An 8,478-nucleotide genomic window follows, 5' to 3' on the forward strand; every position below is an offset into this window, starting at 1 on the left:
GAAGGCGGAGGTTGCAGTGACCCAAGATCATGCCATTGCACTCCAGCCTGGGAGACAGAATGAGACCCGGTCTGAAAAAAAAAATAAAAAAAATAAAAAATATTCACAAGTGTCAAGACTGTTCTTAAAATTGAAAAACATTAGGCCGGGTGCTGTGGCTCATGCCTGTAATCCCAGCACTTTGGGAGGCTGAGGCAGGCGGATCACGAGGTCAGCAGTTCGAAACCAGCCTGGCCAACATAGTGAAGCCCCGTCTCTACTAAAATTACAAAAATTAGCCAGGTGTGGTGGTACAAGCCTGTAGTCCCAGCTACTTGGGACGCTGAGGCAGGAGACTCGCTTGAACCCAGGAGGCGGAGGTTGCGGTGAGCCAAGATCCAGCCTGGGCGACAGAGTGAGACTCCGTCCCCCCCTCCCCCCCAAAAAATCCAATGAATTATGTAGCATTAGGACTCATGGTTGTTTAAAGAAACAGTCCTGGTAGGCTAGGGTGATCATGGGTTGTTAGGATGTGGCAGGCTTTGTGACAGCCCTAGAGACTGGGCAGAACTGGAATATTTGCAATGACTTTCGAGGGATTATACCTAAAAAAAAAAAAATTATGGTAACATGCACATCACGTGAAATTCACAATTAAGACATTTTAAAGTATAGAATTCAATGATTTTAGTACATTCACAGTGTTGTACAACCATAACCACCATTTATTTCTGGAATATTTTCATCACACCAAAAGGAAACATGGTACCCTTAATAAGCAGTGTTGTAACTTAATAAGCAGTTGCTCCCTTTTCCCCGCTCTGCTCCCAGCCCCTAGCAACCAATAATCTCCTTTCTGTCTTTATAGATTTGCCTGTTTTGGATATGGCATACGAATGTGATCATACAATTTGTAGCCTTTTGTGTCTGATCGCTCACTTAGGATAATGATTTCAAGACCCATTTATGTTGTAGTTATGTATCAGTACTTTGTCCCTTTTTATGATTGAACAATATTCTGTTATATGGATATACCAACTTTTGTTTATCCATTCATCTGTTAATGGACATTGGGGGTCATCCTGTGTTTCGCTATTGTGAATAGTGCTCCTACGAGCATTCATGTACAAGTATTTGTTAGAATACATGCTTTCAATTGTTCTGGGTATATACCTATGAGTGAAATTGCTGGGGGATATGGTAATTTTACGTTTAATTTATTGTGAATCTGACAGTTTTCCACAGCAGGGTGCTTTGCAATCCATAGGAATTTTTAGTTAGCTTTTCTATTTCTGCAAAAATGTATGCTGAGTTTTTGGTAAGTATTGCATTGGGTAAGTATTAGAGTGGGTGATAACACTTTGGGGAGTGTTATCTTAATATTAAATCTTATAATCCATGAACATAAGATTTTTTTTCCCCTAGGTCTTCTGTCCTTCATTAATGTTTTGTAGTTTTCAGTGTACAAGTGTTGCATATCCTTGCTTAAATTTATTAAATAGTTTTTTGTTTAAATGCTGTTGTAAATTATATGAAATTCAGACTTCAGCGTCTATAAAGTTTTATCAGAACTCAGCCATACTCATGTATTTATGTATAGTCTGTGGGTACTTTCACACTACAAGGGCAGAGTTGACTGGTTGCAGTAGAGACTGTAATGGCCCACAAGCCTAAAATTTCTTTTGTTTAAATGCTGTTGTAAGTGGAATTGTCAATTTGCTTTTTTACTCTTCATTGTAATGACAACTAATTTTTGAGTGTTGATCTTGTATCAACACTCAAAATCTTGTATCAAAAACAAATTTTGCTGAATTTGTTTCCTACTTCTAGGAGTTTCTTTGTGGATTCTTTAGTATTTTCTGCATATAAGATCATGTCATCTGCAAACAAAACTATTTTATTTTTTTCTTTCCAATTTGGGTTTGTTTATTTATTTACTTAGCCTAATTGCTCTGGCTGGAATTTTTAGTACAGTGTTGAATATATGTGGCCAAAGCAGGCATCTTTATTTATTGTTGGTTTTTTTGTTTTAGCAATCTTAACCATTTTTGGATGTACAGTTCAGAAGCAGTGTTAAGTATATTCATATTGTACATCTAATCTCCGGAACTTTTTCATTTTGGGAAATTGAAATTCTGTACCCATTAAACAGTAACTCCTCATTTTCCCCTCCTCCTTGCCCCTGGCAACCGCCATCCTACTTTCTGTTTCTATGAGTTTCATTATTTTTGCTATATCTTATATAAGTGAAATCATACAGTATTTGTCTTATGATTGGGTTATTTCACCTAGCATAATGTCCTCAAGCTTCCTCAGTGTTGTAGCATGTGTCAGAATTTATCTCCTTTCTAATGTTGAATGATATTTCATTGTCCCCATGTTTTGTTTATTCATTCATCTGTCAGTGGACATTTGGGTTCCTTTCTCTTTTTAACTGTTGTGAATAATGCTACTGTGAACATGGGTGTACAACTATCTCTTTGAGATCCTTCTTTCAGTTCTTTGGGTATATACTCAAATGTGGTATGGCTGGAACCTGTGGTAATTCTATTTTTAATTTCTTGAGGAAACACCAACGTGTTTTCTACAGAAGGTGCACCATTTTACAGTCCCATCCTCAGTGTACAAGATTCTGATTTCTCCATATCCTTGCCAACACTCATTATTCTCTTTTGTTGTTTTGATAGCAGTCATTGTGTTGGGTATATGGTAATTTTTCATTGTGGTTTTGATTTATATTTCCCTAATGATTAGTGATGTTGAGCATATTTTCATAAGCTTGTTGACCATTTATATATCTTTTATGGAGAAATGTCTGTTCAAGTCCTCTGTCCATCTTTAAATCAGGTTATTTTGTTTGTTTTGAGTTGTAGGGGTTCTTTATATACTTTTTATGTTAATTCCTCCTCAGATACATGAATTGTGAATATTTCTTCCTGTTGTGTTGGTTGCCTTTTCATTCAGTTAACTGTGTTCTTTGATGCACAATTTTTAAGTTTGATGCAGTCCAATTTATTTTTACTTCTGTTGCCTGTGGTTTTTGGTATTATATCCAAGAAAACATTGCCACATATAATGTCAAGAATCCATTCTACTATGTGTTCTGCCATGAGTTTTGTAACTTTAGTTCTTAGATTTGGGTCTTTGATTCATTTTGAGTTAATTTTTTTTGTAGTTTTGTTTTGCATGTGGCTATCCGGTTTTACCAACACTATTTGGTAAAAAAATTGTCCTTTCTCTAGTGCTGTTCTTGACAACTTTGTTGAAAATCATTTTACCATAGGTGCCTGGGTTTTCAAGATTATTTTGGCTATTTGAGATCCCTTAAAATTCCATGTAAATTTCAGGATGATTTATTTCTATTTCTGTTACTATGTGTCCTTTGTAAACTGACCTTTTTTTAAAAAAAAAAATCAATATGTAGTGTTTTTCTCTTGTAATAATATTTGACTTAAAGTCTCTTGTCTCAGGATAGCCACCCTGGCATTCTTTAGGTTGCTATCCTCTTCTGTCATTTCAATTTCAACCTATTGTGTTGTGGGTTTGTATCTAAAGAGGGTGTCTTGTAGACAATATATAGCTGGATCATATATTTGTATTTATTTTGCCAATTTCTTTTTTCTTTTCTTTTTCTTTTTTTTTGAGACAGAGTCTCACTGTGTCACCAAGGGTGGAGTGCAGTGGTGTGATCTTGACTCTCTGCAACCTCTGCCTCCAGGGTTCAAGCAATTCTTCTGCTTCAGCCTCCTGAGTAGCTGGGATTACAGGTGCACACCACTACACCTGGCTAATTTTTGTATTTTTTTGTTTGTTTGTTTAGTAGAGACGGGGTTTCACCGTATTGGTCAGGCTAGTCTCAAACTCCTGACGTGTGATCCACCCGCCTTGGCCTCCCAAAGTGCTGGGATTACAGGTGTGAGCCACCGAGCCCAGCCTATTTTGCCAATTTCTGTCTTTTACTTGGGAGTTTATTTACATTTAGAGTAAAAGATAAACTGATAAAGCACTTATGCCTCTTTGCTATTTGTTTTCCATGTGTATTACATCTTGTTTTCAGTTTTTCTGTGTATGCCTTCTTTTGTGTTTGTTTTTTTCTAACGTGTCATTTTAATTCCTTTTGTATTTCTTTGTAGTCATTATTTACCTAGTGTTAATACTTGGAGTTGCAATTAACATCTTGAATTTATAACAATCTAGCTTGCATTACTACCAACTGAGCCTTAATATTATATTAAAACTCTGCCCCTATACAGCTTTGTCCCTGTCCTTTGTCTTCTTATTGTCACATTTTATGCCTTTGTAAATTGTGTGCACATTACCATATATTTATAATTATTGTTTTATGTATTTGTCTTTTAAATCATATAGAAAAAAGCACATAAAAGCCAAGAATACAATAAGACTGGTTTTCGCATTTACTTACAGTAGTTACTTTTACCATTTGAATTTTTTGTATGTTTGGATTGGAGTTACCGTCTAGTGTCCTTTTGTTTCAACCTTTAGGACTTCCTTTTGCATTTCTTATAGGACAGGTCTAGTACTAATAAATTCTCTCAGATTCTGCTGATCTAGGAATGTTTTAATTTCTCCTTCATTTTTGAAAGGCAGTTTTGCCAAATGTAGAATTTTTGATATTTTTTTTTCTTTTGGCACTTTAAAGGTGCCATTATCCTACTGCCTCTGGCCTTCATAGTTTCTAATAAAAGACTGGCTGTTAATCTTATTTCAGATCCTTTGTACATGGTTAGTCCCTTATCTCTTGCTACTTTCAAGATTCTTTGTCTTTTGACAATTTATTATTTCTCTCAGTTTGAAGTTCTTTGAGGTTATCCTAATTATAGTTTCTTGAGAGTCTTGGACATGAGATTCACATCTTTCATCAATTTGGAAGGTCTTCAGACATTATTTCTTCGGATATTTTTTGGTTCCATTTTCTCCTCTTTGTCAGCAACTCTTGTTATTAACTTTTGGTATGCTTGATGTTGTCTCATGGATCTCTTAGGCACTGTCCATTTTTCACCATTTTTCTCTGCTCCACAGAATGAGTAACCTCCATCAGTGTCTTCAGTTTTGCTGATTCTTTGTTCTCTTTGAGCTCCAATCTGTTATTAAATCCTTTCACTGAATTTAAACAATTTTAGTTTCTGTACTTGTCAGCTCCAGACAGTCCTAATTACATTTTTATAATTTTGTTCTCTAATTTAATATTTTGTATTTGGCACAGCATCATTCTCCTGGTTTGTCTTAGTTCTTTTGTCTGGTTTCATTTAGCTCTTCGAGCACATTTAGAAGAGTTGATTTCAATTCTTTATCTAGTAAGACCAATATCAAAGGTGTCTTTGAGGACAGGTTTTATTCATTTCTTTTTTCTGTGTATCTGTGGGTCATATTACCTTCTTTGCATTCCTCATAATTTTTTATTGAAAACTGAGCATTTTGAATATTAAAATGTGCTAATTCTAGAAATCAGATTCTTTTCCCCAGAATTTGTTGTTGCTGTTTATTTTGCATTGTTTGTTTATTTTGTGACTTTTCTAAACTGTTTTTGTACAGTCAGTGTTCTTTGTTGTACATGGTCACTGAAACCTCTGTTCTGTTAGTGGTCAGTTTGTGATTTGACAGAGATTTCTTTAAATGCCCAGAGCCAAAACAAAACAAAAAACTCTTCTGGTCTTTGCATATCGCTTCTGTTTTAGGGCGCTCCTGTAATGGTTTGCCAGGCCATTTACATCTCTCTGTAAAACTTTACTTCCTGCTTACACTGAGCCTGAAGGTCGACCAGACATGAAAGCTTAGGTTCCTCTCAGGTTTTTTCTGAGCATGCATATTGCCCTGGCCTTGCACATGACCTCAATTCCCTGGTTTATGCAGGAGCTTTTCAAACCCCTTATCCCCACCCCTGGCCCCCACATATTTCCTTCCCAGTTTTTCCATTCGCAGTTTTATCAGTCCATCTGCTGCTTTTCTCATCTGGCTGCTGTGGCCTGATAATTGCCTTTAAATGCTTTCAACAAGCACTTCCTGGAAGAATAGCCCTAGCCCTGAGAAAGTTCCAAGGCAGGCAAAACAAAGACAAGCCTCTGAGCCACTTTTTCAGAGAGCCTGCATAGACAGATCAAAATACACAACTACAGTTCTCTGAAAACAAGGTGCATACTGTCCACTTTGGCACAGGCATCAGCAAGCCATACCAGGAATGTTCTGGGTGTACTAGGTTTTTAATTAGATTGGAGAATTCTGAAAAGCTTGATGCTGAGAGGGTTTTTTTGTTTTTTTCAGCTTAATTGTTGCTTTAGTTTGGGATGGAGTTTTGGAGTTACCTCTTCCATTTTCAGCCTGCCTCCCACATCAATTTTTGAGTAATTACTCTGTAGCACAACAGATGTACCTAGCCCATCTTGTCCTTTTCCTGCACTACCTCTGCCATTAGCCATTTCTCCAAAGGACATTGTTCTTTCTAGTGGAGGATGGAATTAAAAAGCAAGATCTGGGTGCTCATTGCTAAAGGTTGTCACTGTCTCAGACCCTCTCAATTGACAGAATTAGGAAATATATATGTGTATGTATACACACACACAAATACACATGTGTGCACCTATTTTTATATTGGTCTATCTATACATGTTTTTTAAACAATGAGTTTACATAGACATTTTCCAGTTTCAATCTTAACCCCATAGCCTTTCTGTTTTCCATCTTTGTAACTTCTTTCTCCAACAGTGAGAAACCAGGCTATACCATTATCCACAATATTTATATGTATTTGCTCCTTCTCCCTGTTTGTATCCTTTTTTTTTTTTTTTTTTTGAGATGGAGTTTCACTCTTGGTGCCCAGGCTGTATGCAGTGGCACGATCTCAGCTCACCACCACCTCCACCTTCTGGGTTCAAGTGATTCTCCTACCTCAGCCTTCCAAGTAGCTGGGATTAGAGGCATGCACCACCACGCCTGGTTAATTTTGTATTTTTAGAAGAAACGGGGTTTCTCCATGTTGGTCAGGCTGGTCTCAAACTCCCAACCTCACGTGATCTGCCCACCTTGACCTCCCAAAGTGTTGGGATTACAGACGTGAGCCACTGCACCCGGCTGATATCTAATGTCTTAAACCTGCCAGTGCTACCTGTCTCCCTAGCTCTGGTTTGATCCCTTAGATCATCATCTTCCTGGAATTATCCATACTTGCTATATTAAATATTCAAATCAGTTTTGATGTATTAAAACATTTTAGAAGTTAAAAGGTACCATTTGACTAAGTCTTATTTTTGGAAAAACATTATTACTTTATGTAAGCTTATCAAAAATAAAATTTCTGATTATTGGTAGCACAGTATCTAAACCTCTCTCTCCAGGTTGTCAAGCCACTACTGTGTCCATTAAGTTATAAGGACACTAATCCCATTCATGAGGGCAGAGCTTCCTAATCACCTCCTAAAGGCCATGCCTCTTTGTACTATTGCAATGGTATTAGATTCAGTGAAGTTGTAGAGGGCACAAACATTCAGACCATAACACTAAGTATTTTATTCTACTGGATACTATCATAAACGGAATTATTTTCTGAATTTCATTTTGGATGGTTCATTGTTGGAATATTAAAAAAAAAAACTAATTGTTATGTGTTGATTTTGTACTCTGCAACTTCGCTGAAACCATTTGTTAGTTCAGATTTTTTGTGGATTATTTGCTAAATAATGTTATCTGCAAATAGAGTAGTTTTACTTCTGCCTTTCAATTTGAATGTCTTTTATTCCTCTGTTTTCTGAGTTTTGTTATCCTCAAATAGTATTGGATTTTGTGTTTTTTTCTACATCATTGATATGATCACGTGTTTATTCATTTGTTTTATTAATGTGGTGTCTTACACTGATTAATTTTCTTATATCGAACCACTCTTGCATTCCTGGGATAGATCCAACTTGGTCATAGTATGTAATGTTTTTAATATGCTGCCAAATTTGGTTTGCTAGTATTTTATTGATTTTTTTTTGCATCTGTGTTCATAAGGGATATTAGCCTGTAATTTTGTTTTCCTGTGAAGTCTTTTTTTGGCTTTGGTATCGAGATAATGCTGGCTGGCACTCACAGGAATAAAACTCACAGGAATGAGTTAGGAAGTATTCCCTTCTAATTTTTGGAAATGTTTGAGGAAGATTAGTATTATTTCTTTAATTTGATAGAATTCACCAGTGAAGCCATCTTACCCTGGATTTTTTTCCCTTGGGCAGGTTTTTAAAAAATTACTGATATATCTCTTTACTTTTTGTAAGTATGTTGAGATTTTATATTTCTTCTTGAGTCAGTTTTAGAAATTTGTGTCCTTCTAGGAAATGTGTCTATTTCATTAACTTAATTTATTAGTGTACAGTTGTTCATAGTATTCTCTTATAACTCATTTTTTTTGTAATGTCACTTTCATTTCTGATTTTAGTTCTTTGCATTTTTTTCTTTAGTAAATCTAGCTAAAAATTTATTTAATTTTGGAATGCTCTTTTTTTCCTG

The sequence above is a fragment of the Mandrillus leucophaeus genome, unplaced genomic scaffold, assembly GCF_000951045.1.
Source record: "Mandrillus leucophaeus isolate KB7577 unplaced genomic scaffold, Mleu.le_1.0 Scaffold1145, whole genome shotgun sequence".
Taxonomy (NCBI): domain Eukaryota; kingdom Metazoa; phylum Chordata; class Mammalia; order Primates; family Cercopithecidae; genus Mandrillus; species Mandrillus leucophaeus.